Here is a 13,402-nt window from a genome sequence, read left to right on the forward strand (position 1 = left end):
TATTAACTTTGCTTATCAAGCAAAATTAATGTTGCCAGTAGAAATCAGTTTCTGTGATTTCTTCTTTTTTTTTTTTTCTTTTTTTATTAAGGGAAGGAGTTAGATTGTAAAATAAATATGAAGGGGAGAGGGGAAAAGAAGCAGGGGCTAATAGTTTATCTTATTCTAAGATGGAGGTTGATGAAAATGTGGATGGGATTACATAATAATGTTGTTGGAAATCAGCCAGACTATTTGATCTCAGAGGTTTTTTTTAACCACTATTTGCTATGATCCTATATTTGAAATAACCTATTATGATCAAATATAAGTTGGAAAAAAACAAAACAAAAGAAGACAAAACACCAAAGAAAACCCCAACTCAGTAGAATGGAAGTAATGGAAATTGAACATTTTCATTACATCTTTCTGTAAGAGCTGTCCTTAAATTCTGGCAACCCTTATTTAGCAGCAGACCTTCCTCAATGCCAAGTGGCAGGGAAAAGTAATAATGTAATAGAAGTTGAAAGTTTGAAATGAAAATAGGTGGTGTTTGGAAAGCAAATTAATGATGACCGGAATAGTCATTTTTCTGCTAACAATCCCAAAGAGGATAATTACCCAACCCATCACCTCTACAAAGAACTCCTGCACGAAGGTACTGAATAATTAAATCTACTTTGAGTTAACATTTCTGAACTATGAACAAAACTCCATGTATGATTTTGTTTCTGCTTTATATAGCAAACGCATATGTATGCAGCTCTGAGTAACATGTATTCGATCACCACACATCTGTTTTAAAACTTCTTAATGACAAAACTGGGGCCTGATTCACTCCCCACAGATCGTCGAAGACTGAAACTCTATACACAGGGAATCCAACACAGTAATTCATGCACCCTCAAATTTTTGTAATTGGTAAAAATGGATAAAATCCAGTGATTCCTTGCAAAATTAGCATTCATTTAAAGTATCGCCTCTATATGGGGTCTCTTTGACCTCTAAAGACATATTACAGTTTCCATGTCACTATCCCCATAGGAACTTTAAGAAGGGATGGATGAAATATATATTATTTTTCACAGCGAGTTCGTCATTCATTTATAAGCCTATATTAATTCACCTGGCACTCAAAATGTACTCCACTTGCCCAGTAATGTCTCATTACTTATCCTTGTTTGGATGATAACTTTAGGCTGGAATTTAATACCTGAATTTTAAAAATTAACTCTGTGAGCAGAATAGAAATTTCTTCTTCTCTATTAAAACCAAAAATCGTTATGATGCTTTGTTCCAAATATGTCTCCAGTCACTGATGCTATACATGTTAACTAGAACAGACGAAAAATAACCTTTCAATATCTTGATAGACAAATTAGCATATAACAAATATGATACTCCTCCTGAGGTGCTACAGCAAGAAAGCCCTATTTTATTATACAAATAATGAATACAAGAAAACATCAACAAACGTTTTTTTGGAAATATCATATATTACAAATAAGAACATTTTATCTGTAAGCTCTGCAGTGCCTTCACTACTATTTCAGGCAGCTTCTAGTTTCCCAGGAAATAATAGATTTGTCTTTGTGTGAGTATTTCTTTCATTACTGATGCAGATTGATTTTGTCTGATTACTTTCTCTGTAGTTGATAAGAATCCTGCATAACTCACCTTTTATTTTTACTGTAGGTGATAAACTGAAATTACTTTTTGCTGCTATGGTAACATTATTTTATAAAAGTGTTCCATTTCAACTTTTATACTAAATTTGCTCAAAATGTTGGAGGAAGAAGAAAGGCATAAAACTGATATGAGAATGAGAAACTGAAGATAATTTAAAAATAAATACAAAATATTAAAAATTAAGAAGTTCTTTCAAGTGTTCACTCAGGGGAGAAAAAAACACCATGTAAACTTCAAAAGTAAGAATTTAATTAGATTATATTTACAATAAAAATGACAGGGGTCTGATTGGATAGAAATGTCATTCAGATATCTAGCCATCAAAATGAAACACAAGAATCAGAAATAAAACTGGTCAACATTTAAAAGAGTAAGAAAAAAGTAGACAAAATAAATACCCATATTTGAAAGGTGCCATTGAAAATAGGTAGTTGCAAAAATAACCAGAGACGCTGCTTTGATTTCCTACATATTATACTATTTTAGTTACAAGTTCTGACAAAATAATGTCATGGAATCATACCAGTCAATGAAAATGGTGATTCCTAGGTCCTTTTCCGTTCAGTTTAAAGGCATTTAATGTGACCCATAGCATGTATTTTACTTCACAAGGACATTTGAGCTTGAATATAGGCCTTAAAAACATTTATTTCAATTAAAAGTTCACTTGAAAAATAGTATGAAAAAACGAAAGAAAACAATAGTTCAGACGTCTCCATACTAAAATATGCAGAAAGAAATGCTCCAGGGTTTGATTTTGTTCTTTTTTTTTTTTGCTTTGTTTTGGATTTCTTTGGAAAAAAAAAATTACTCATGTAGTAGAAATAAAATTGAATTATCTATACCAGTAAAACAACATTCACTTCCCCAATCTTGCATCAGCTGTGTAAAACCAACTAGTTTCAAGAGCCTTTGATATCAAACCATGCAATAGAAAGCTAATCGCTTTGACTGATAACTTATTTCTGTTCAGAATTTATATCATAACATTCAGCTAAGTTGATCTGCAGTTTTAACTTTGCCTAATATATAACAGGAATTACTAATAGAGCTCTCTGAAAATTCAAACTTCCAGAACTTTGAAATGTCCCATAAGGCTTTAAAAAGCAAGGGAGAGAGACAGGTATGTAGGTAATATCAGATTATTTCAAGTATCAAATATATTTTTTGGTCTTTCTTTCTCAGTGCTCCAACAAGAGTTGATATGCAGGAGCTGTGTCAACATTTAACAGTCAATCTTGATAACAATACCACCAATAGATTGTGACTCTGTTGTGCTCTGTAGGGAAGACAGTCCTCTTCTTGAAGCAAAGGGACGATGACAGCCATAGTTTGCAGTGTGGGGAGGACGAAGAAAGAAAAGCGGTGTTACTGCTATTTTTATGGCATCAGTGATATTCTTTGCATGGAGAAAATAAATCAATCTCTTTTTCTGCAATCCTTCCTTCTATGACTTGATTTAACTGTAGACCAATTTTAAGCAAAGAAACAATAAATACAATATTTCCTAATATGGGCTGTTAATGATACCTGTTGAGAAAATGTTTTCTTTCATTGTGCAGAAAACCTACTGGTTATAAAGCTGAGCAAACATTGGATTTATCAGGGTAATGACCAAATTACAAAAAATAGTTCTGGTCAAACCAAATGTACTTCCAAGAGTTTGAAGAAACCAACAGAAAAAAACCAAATCTTTACAAAGCATATTTACACATACTGTCTTGATGTCACACATCCGTGCTGAACTGAAATGAAGTGTTTTGTTTCATACTGGAAGCTATGAAAACTTTCTACTATTCCCCTTTTTAACTTGTTAAATTACTTCTTTCTACTATGAGGAAAATACTAATTAAAATTCAGAAGTTTCATTTGGGTGTCACACTGTCTCAACATTTCTGGAACATTTCCTTTAGCAAAGGTGTACTGACTTTTTTATTATTTTTATCTTAACTGAACCTATTTTAGTCAAATTTAGTCTATATTCAATAATACTTTCTATCCCTCCTAAAATGCATTTTTCCGTATTTACTTATGTGAAAGAACAAACAGACAAATAAGCAAATGGTCAGATGTAAGTAGAAACCCATTCCACTAACAAACCCTCCATGTCACCTCTAGATGGATCCAAGATTGATCTGCATTCTAGATTCTCAGAACAGTGTCAGTAGGGAATTGCATACAAAATTTGGAACATACACTACTTCAGGGCATGAAGGTTCTAAAAATAAAAGCTGACACTATTGTACTGTGCTTAAATGTGATTGACAAGAACACTGAAGTCAGTACTAAGGAATGAAACAAAATTGTTACGATGCTAGGCAATCTGCTTAAACAATGACTGAGAAGGAAGAGGAGATTGTGTTTGTGTTCTGGGATTTTTTTCCCCCATGCATCCCAAAAGTGGTAGCTGAGAAATAGTAAAGTTCTTGGCCACATTTTTTCTTTTTTTTTCCCCCTGGAAAAAACCAGACATTCCATTTGACAGAGGTTACATGTAAGAAATGCATATTTCTTTCTTGAAGAGATAAAATATATGAAACTTCATTCTTGACTGACAAGTACATTCATTAAGACAGGAGTTTCACTTTCTGATACCCCTACTTATATTCTAGTGAATTCTTCATGATTCCTAAGAAAATGAGTGAGCTATACAAGAGTGTTATTGTCAGACGTAATACTGGGTAAAAAAAAAGATCTTAAAAGTGGTGTTTAGAATCTTTCTGAAATGCTAGTTTGCAATGACAAATACCTACTTCAAAGAGAAAATCCGGTGTTTTTTTTTGGATTTGAGGGTTTTTTTCCCTTTTTTTCCTGTTTGGCCTAATATCATTATTCACATTCCATTAGGCTTCTGAGTAGCTACTGTGTGGTTTTTACTATACCTTGATGTATTAAAATATGTGTGGAAATTAGATCAGGCTAAGACAATATAGATTTTCTTTTTAAGGAATTTGTAGAGAAATGGCAGATGTGTTTGCAGCATTTATAGAAAAAATAGCAACTTATATGTAGCATTTTACACCTGATTATTGTAAAAAGTCTTTATTCATACTTACATGTAAAAATATGCACAGGTAAATGTGCAGTAGAAAAGGTTGGGGAAAGATGAATGGGAAAGGAGTTCAATTCCAATTTTTTTTTTTCATTTAGTAAAATTAAAACTTTCCATCAGCACATTTCCTTCTTCAGGTTTTTGTATTCCATTTTCTCATTTTCCAGAGCTACAGACAGTTGAAATGTCTATTAAAACTATCTGTTCATAATTTGATAGTAGCAGAGCAAGTAGCATCTGCTGATTCCCAGGGTACAGAAATAAGTGTAGTTTGCAGGCTGAAACAGCTGGCACCACTATTTAACACAATAAGGATTTACATTTAAAATATACTCAGTATTATATTAAGGTTCAGTAACTACTTTTAATCATGTGACCATCTATTTCTGCAGTTGCAATTTTGTGCTTCCCTTGATAGCTGGCCTCAAAAAAAAAAAAAAAGTAAAAGTCATGCTGGGTATTGTACAGTAAATCTCTTTACTGAACAGTAAGGAACAAAATTGCCTAATGTGGTTTAGCCCTGGTAGGCACCTCAGCACCACACAGCCACCCCAACTCACTCCCCCAATGGGACGGGGGAGAGAATCCAAAGGGTAAAAGTGAGAAAACTTATGGGTTGAAATAAAGACAATTTAATAAATTAACAAAAGCTGTGCATGCAAGCAAAGCAAAACAAGGAATCCATTCACTACTTCCCATCGGCAGACAGGTATTTAGCCATCTCCAGGAAAGCAGGGCTTCATCACACGTAACGGTTACTTGGGAAGACAAACACCATCACTCCGAATGCCCCCTCCTTCCTTCTTCTTCCCCCAGCTTTATATGCTGGGCATGACGTCACATGGTATGGAATATCCCTTTGGTCAGCTGTCCCAGCTGTGTCCCCTCCCAACTTCCTGTGCACCCCCAGCCTACTTGCTGGTGGGGTGGTGTGAGAAGCAGGAAAGGCCTTGATGCTGTGTAAGCACTAAACAAATAACTAAAATGTCACTGTGTTATCAACACTGTTTTCATCACAAATCCAAAACATAGCCCTATACTAGCTACTGTGAGGAAAATTATCTCTATCCCAGCCAAACCCAGTACACCTAAGAACAAACATTGGCTTCTTTCCAAATTTTCTTTCAGCATTTTGTTGCACTACAAAATTCCATAATTCAACATTAATTACAAACTGCCACAAATATTTGTAAGGGTATCACAAATATTTCACAAAAAGGCCCAGACTAGATGTTAAGCACCTAAGTTGAAAACTGATATCTGAAACTTACCCATTCATAGCATCTGACCACAAAAAAAAAAAAAAAATTAGCCACAAAATGTTGACAGACAGAAATGGTCCAGTATCACTTATAAATTATTTCCTGGCTAGAACACATGGATCATTTGGTTATACTCTTTGGAAGTGGAGGACATGAATATGAATCCCCTCAGACAGAAGAACGTGTTTTCACTTACTGGAAAGTATTACAATCTGTTAACCATTGGCCCACAACAATGAAATTTACTAATTGGCAGCATCAGCACTTCAAAAGAAAAAGAGTTTTCATTTTTCTCAAAAGCAAGTCATACGCACCAAATCTAAGGGTAGGATTGCATAGTAAAGGAAGCCCTGACTCTAACACTCTAAGAGGATGGTGAAAAGGGGAGATTTTAATTTCTTAAACATCTCAGCACAGATATCAGTGATTCAGGTTAGATGGGCATATTTCTTTTTTTGTTTTACTACAGTGAGTAACTTATATACCATATTTACAGAGCTAACACACTTAACTCTAGTTGTTTCTTATAAATGCCAGCAAAATGCAAATATTGAGCAGAAATCATAATACCAAATCAAAGGAGATGAAATATGTAAAAAAAGCCTGTATATGGGTCAGTATGCTAAGACTCCATGAATTGAAATATAATAAAAACATCATCTTTTTAACAATGTTCTTGGAGTTAACGGAGAAAATGTCTGAACTAATTCAAACAGATTTACGAAGTAAAAAAGTAGTTTCCTCTATTGCTTCAAATTACTGCACACAAGAACTTAAAATGATTGTATTAATACTGAAACAGATAGCTATTTTGCTCTTTGGCAGGCAGCAAACTGGAAAATGTTCTATCAGGGCATTGCACTTCTGTTCAGAGTGAGATATTCTGAGGATGGCTAACCAGTGACAAAGTCTTGCAGACTGCAGACGATTTGTGTTTTGAGGCAATTGTGGCGGTGCTGCAGACTGACACACTACAGTCATTCCATGGGAGTTATTTTGTCATAGCTCTGGTCTGATCGCATGGACTGAATGTCCTTTAGCACTTGGAGCACTCTTTGGTGCACCTTTTAATTTGATTTCAACCATGATGAGTGGAGGCATGGGATTTACTTTGAAAGTACAATTCTGGTCCAAAATAAAATTTTAACATAGATAGATCCATAAAACCCTTTAGTTGCTCCTCTTGTAATGCAAGAAATTTCTTACTTTTGTTGTAATTGAATTTGTAGCGTCTGTCGCAGAATTCAGAGGTTTGTGAATCTGATTAAAGTTGAGCTAAATAAAAACTGAAACAAATTATTATATAAACAAAATTTAGAAAAACAATATATGATTTTACCCAATTGCTCTTTCAAACACTAAAAGAAGAAAATGTGTTTCATTCTTGGATTGTTGAGCTTTTCAAAATTTACATTCATAAGAAAAGCTGGCCAAATCACAGACTGATGGCTCAAAAGATGACAGCACAGAATAATCATCATAATGCGTACTTTTTATCGTATAATCTTCCCACCCCATTTTCAGAGCTTCCTGCAGCAAACACATTTATTATTTGCACAGCAGCAATACTTGCCAGCTTTACTTATAGTCCACATGCCATTACCAAGCTAGGTGTTGAAAAAACAGGAAAATCTCAGGGAATGTACAATCAAAAGTTTGGTTATATTAAAAGATTTTTGCTAAGGCTAGTAAAGAAGTATCTTCTTTATTATGTTACCTCAGTGTTAGAATTTATATTTGCCTATAATGAAATTACATTCATTGCCTTCTGTGATGGCTTTTCTGCTATTTTTCAGTTCTGCTGCAAATTCAGTAACAGATTTGATAGAACATGTCCTTAAAAAGAAAAGGAAAATTTCAACATTTAGATTATTTTAACCAAGACCAAGGAAAAAAAAAAGTGCAAATATATAAATAATCAAGTCCCTGAACAACAAAACACATGCATAATTTGTCCTACTGTATACCCACATGCAGTGCTTTATTTGGAATTTAGTCTTCATGATTGCAGAAAAGGGAATAAAAAGAATCTCTTTTTCTATGGCTAGGGATGCTCAGGTAGAGAAGATAAATTTCTACGCAAGATCACGACCTCTTCTGCTGAGAACTAGGAGAAGAAATACTAGTTGCTGAGCCCCTTCTCTGAAAGCTAGATGACGAGTTTTTATACTGAAAGACACAAGGTATCCAGGACTTGTTTTATTTAGTTTCTCTCTTGCTGTATTAGTATTTACTTAATAAGAAAAGTCTCCTGAAATTCTGAAACTTCTAGACAAGCAGAAAATATCACCTGGGGATATAAGGCACAAGCCTTATGAGGAGCGGCTGAGGGAACTGGGGTTGTTTAGCCTGGAGAAGAGGAGGCTGAGGGGAGACCTCATCGTGCTCTACAACTACCTGAAAGGAGGTTGTAGTGAGGTGGGTGTTGGTCTCTTCTGCCAAGTAACTAGCGATAGGACAAGAGGAAATGGCCTCAAGTTGCGCCAAGGGAGGTTTAGATTGGACATTAGGAGAAATTTCTTTACTGAAAGAGTGGTCAGGCCTTGGAACAGGCTGCCCAGGGAAGTGGTGGAGTCACCATCCCTGGAGGTATTTAAAAGACGTGTAGATGAGGCCCTTAGGGACATGGTGTAGTGGGCATGGTGTGTTGGGTTGATGGTTGGATACGATGATCTTAGAGGTCTTTTCCAACCTGTATGATTCTATGATTCTATGATTCTATGAAAAGCATCAGAGAAGTTGCCTCATAGATCTAAATTAGCTCATGGAATCTAGAACTGATAATGACTTTCAAAAAGAATTGCATCTGTACATAATAAAATTAAATATGTCTGATAAGTAAATCTGTTTCTAAGCACTCAGTTTCCTTCAAGCATCCATGACTTACTCCTCTGTTGTGACATTGTCCTACATTTGCTATGCTTATAATGAACCATTTTCTTTGCTTGTTACATGACTACTTAGGAAACTAGATTTTTAACTAAAATCGAGGAGAAACATGAAATTATTTTAAGCTTTTATAAGAAATTAAATGATTGTTAGCACTATGAAAACTATTTGCGTACTCCTAAAGATCAGAAAATATATTTTTGGCTAAGGCCAAGTTGCAGTATTTGTCCTCATATATCATAAGCAGATAATTTTTCCCTCCAATTTTCTTATTAGTCTAAAAGTAGGGAACGGTAAAGATTAAAGAAATTTGCACCATCCTTTCAAGAGCTGCAGTCTGCTGGCCAGATGTGTAGGCTGGAACATAATAGAGCAATACCGTGACAGATACCTCATATTCCAGCTGCACTGTAATCTTTAGTTTACACACACACTCTTGAGAGATTTATTTTTGATGAGTCCTATACTGATATTTGGCAACACTGAAAAACATTTAGTTTCCAGTTGAGTATAGTGTTCTGCTTTGGTTTACAAATGTGATTTTAAAATAAGCAAATTGAAGTGTCTGTTTTGATTAACAATTTCCTTTTATTTATGTAATACTGAACTGATTTAGACTAGAACAAAATATACTATTTCAATTGGAAGGGACCTACAATGACCATCTAGTCCAACTGCCTGAGCAATTCAGGGCTGACCAAAAGTTAAAGCATACTATTAAGGGCATTGTCCAAATGCCTCTTAAACACTGACAGGCTTGGGGCACCGAACCCCTCTCTAGGAAACCTGTTCCAGTGTTTGACCACCCTCTGGGTAAAGAAATGTGAATGAGGTCGCCCCTCAGCCTCCTGTTCTCCAAACTAGACAAGCCCAGTCCTCAACCGCTCCTCACAGGATATGCCTTCCAGCCCTTTCTCCAGCTTTGTTGCCCTCCTCTGGACACATTCAAGTACCTTCATATCCTTCTTAAATTCTGGGGCCCAGAACTGCACACAGTACTCAAGGTGAGGCCGCACCTTGAATACAGCGGGATAATCACCTCTGTTGACCATGCTGATCATGCTGTGTTTGATGCACCCCAGGATGTGGTTTGCCCTCTTGGCTGCCAGCGCACACTGCTGACTTAGATTGAGCCTGCTGTTGACCAGCACCCCTAGATCCCTTTCTGCAGGGCTGCACTCCAGCCACTCCTCTCCCAATTTATACTTCTGCCTGGCATGACTCCGTCCTAGGTGCAGAAACCGGCATTTCGACTTGTTAAATTTCATCCCATTATTATGAATGTATGTCTGATTTGAGAAGTAATCCTTGATCCATAGGCCACAAAACTCTTTTGCAGTCCTGGAAGTAATTTTATGGGTTGTCCACAGCAGATTTACAAGGTGACTAATATATGATTTTAACTTTACTTCATATTTTATATGAAGACTGTGATTTCGTTAATTCTTCACTGAATTTTTGAATTTGTGACAAGTATACACTTGGTATGGCACAGAGCTCAGAAGAAAAACTTTGTCTACACCAAGTTAAGGGGAACTTCCATGTAATGCAATAGTATGGCTGTATGTTCTGGTTTCGGCTGGGATAGGGTTAAATTTCTTCCTAGTGCTGTGTTTTGGATTTAGTATGAGGAGAATGTTGATAACACACTGATGTTTTCAGTTGTTGCTAAGTACCCATGGACAGCTCTCATGCCTACTGACTGAGCGAGGTACACAAGATGGGAGGGAACATAATCAGGACAGCCAGCCCAGCTGGCTAATGGGGTATTCCATACCACGTGACATCATGCTCAGTATATGAACAGTAGGCATGATCCAGGAAGTACCGATTGCTGCTTGGTTATCGGTCAGCACGGGTGGTGAGCAATTGCATAGTGCATCACTCATTTTGTATATTCTATCATTATTATTATTATTTTCCCTTTTCTGTTCTATTAAACTGTCTTTATCTCAACCCATGAGTTTTTCTCACTCTTACCCTTCCAATTCTCTCCCCGTCCCACTGGGGGGTGGGGGGAGTGAGTGAGTGGCTACGCGGTATTTGGCTGCCTGCCAGATTAAACCACGACCGTCCCTTTTGGCGCCCAACATGGGGCTTGAAGGGTTGAGATAACGATAGATCTGACCAAAGTGTGTTAAGGCAAAATTGTTATAAGCATTCATTATATTGATTGGTCACAATGTTGATGTATCGGCTCTCAAAGTTGTGGGGCTGGCTCTCAATGTTGGGTCATGTAATACCTTGCTTGCAGTATATGTTCCCTTTTGTGCTGTTTATCATTATTCGAAACTGAGCCAAGATTATCATTTTGCTGCTGGTTTATGAGGTGATAAAATCATTGGTCGTAAGTCTAATCTGCTATCTCTACTCAGCACAGTAGTCATTTCTGTACCTTGGGAACCACCTCTTAGAAATTATTAGTAATTGCACTTTTTTCTCTTCGGAGAATGAATTTAAGGGGGAGACAGGATGGGACACTTTCTCCCACCTGTTCATCTTCCCTTCCATATCCTCAGAAACTCCTTTTACTTCTATCCTCTCCACGAAGATGTCCACAATATTCCCTGAGAATTTTGAATATCCTTGGGATGTTCAAACAAGCGTGTTCATATTGCTATGTCTCCTGAATGTGGTTCAGGCCTTGTTTAGGGTTAAACAACTATTCAGGAATATTATCCAGAGATCAACCCTCAGCAACAGGAAAAGAGGGAGGGTAAATGGCGGTGCCTCGTCGGGGCAGGCGGAGCAGTGGGTCCTGGGGGCGGCGTCAGTGGGAGATCAACCCCAGCAACAGACACGGTGGCTATTCAAAACCCCACGACAGGCACTGTAGATACTTCAACCCCACAACAACCCCTGTGGCTACTCAAACCCCGGCAACAGTCACCGTAGCTTCTCCAACCCCTGCGACAGGCACTGCAGCCACTCTAACTCCGGCAACAGTCACTAGAGTTATTCCATCCCCATGACAAGCACTGCAGCTACCCAAACCCCAGCAACAGGCACTACAGCTGAACCAGAGGACCAATCTTTGCTGGTATCTGTTGCCCCTGTACAGAAGAGGAAATCTTGGAAGCGGAGGTCAGGTCGTTTAGAAAGGGATGGTGGAAGAGCAGGAACATCACGAGGAGGGGAGGAAGAGGAAGAACTCATAAACGAGACGGAAACCACCCGATCCCTATCCCTGAGTGAGCTGCGAGATATGCAGAAAGACCAGTCGTCGTCCAGGCGAGCATATTGTTACCTGGCTGCTCCGATGCTGGGATAATGGGGCCAGTAGCCTGGAATTAGAGGGGAAAGAAGCCAAACAGCTGGGATCCCTTGCCAGGGAAGGAGGCATTGACAAAGCAATTGGAAAAGGGACACAGGTCCTCAGCCTCTGGAGGCGTCTGCTGTCAGGCGTGAAGGAAAGGTATCCCTTCAAGGAAAATGTTATATATCGCCTAGGCAAATGGACCGCTATGGAGAGAGGTATCCAGTACCTGAGAGAACTAGGTGTGCTGGAGGTAGTTTATAGTGACCTGGACGATGACCAAACACCCAAAGATCCAAATGAAGTCCGGTGCACGCGACCTATGTGTCGGAAGTTGGTACGGAGCGCACCAGCATCGTATGCCAGTTCGTTGGCAGTACGGTGCTGTAAAGAGGAAGAAGCACCAACGGTGGATGAGGTGGTTAGCAATCTCTGGGAATATGAAGAAACTGCCTCCTCCTCCCTTGTCTCGGGTGTGGAGAAACTGTCCCGAGAGGTCTAGCAACTCAAAGACGATAGGTCCTATTCCCCACCTGTATGGGCCAGTATCTCAGCCATTAGAAGTCAGTGTTCTTCTGCTCAAGAGAGAGGATATAGAAGATATACACCACAGGGCACCCTGTGGTTTTACTTGCGTGACCACGGAGAGGACATGAGGCAGTGGGATGGAAAACCTACCTTGACCCTAGAGGCACGGGTACGTAAGTTGCAAGGAAAAAAATGACACAAGGGGATTCTCCCAGGAAAAATGCTGCTCCAGTTTTCAGGAAAAACCTGTCTCACGACGGTCCAGTTTCCAGTGAACAGTTCCCCAGATAGAGTAGAAGGGCTGATCTTACTTTGGATTGTAACGAAGGAATTCTTAACTCACGTTTGAAAGAAGTGAGAAGTGGATACTATGACCAGAACTAGAGGGGCCCTGCCTCTGGCCAGGTGGAAGAAAGGGACGACCGGGTTTACTGGACTATGTGAATTTGATGGCCTGGCACATCAGACCCACAGGAGCATAAGGCTCTCGTAGACACTTCTGCACAATATACCCTAATGCCATCAAGTTATAAAGGGGCAGAACCCATCTGTATTTCTGGAATGACAGGGGGATCCCAAGAGTTAACTGTATTGGAGGCCGAAGTGAGCCCAACCGGGAATGAGTGGCAGAAGCACCCCATTGTGACTGGCCCAAAGGTTCCATGCATACTTGGCATAGACCTCAGGAGAGAGTATTTCAAGGACCCGAAAGGGTATCAGTGGGCTTTTGGTATAGCTGCCTTGGAG

Source organism: Calonectris borealis, chromosome 1 (genome assembly GCF_964195595.1).
Source record: "Calonectris borealis chromosome 1, bCalBor7.hap1.2, whole genome shotgun sequence".
Taxonomy (NCBI): domain Eukaryota; kingdom Metazoa; phylum Chordata; class Aves; order Procellariiformes; family Procellariidae; genus Calonectris; species Calonectris borealis.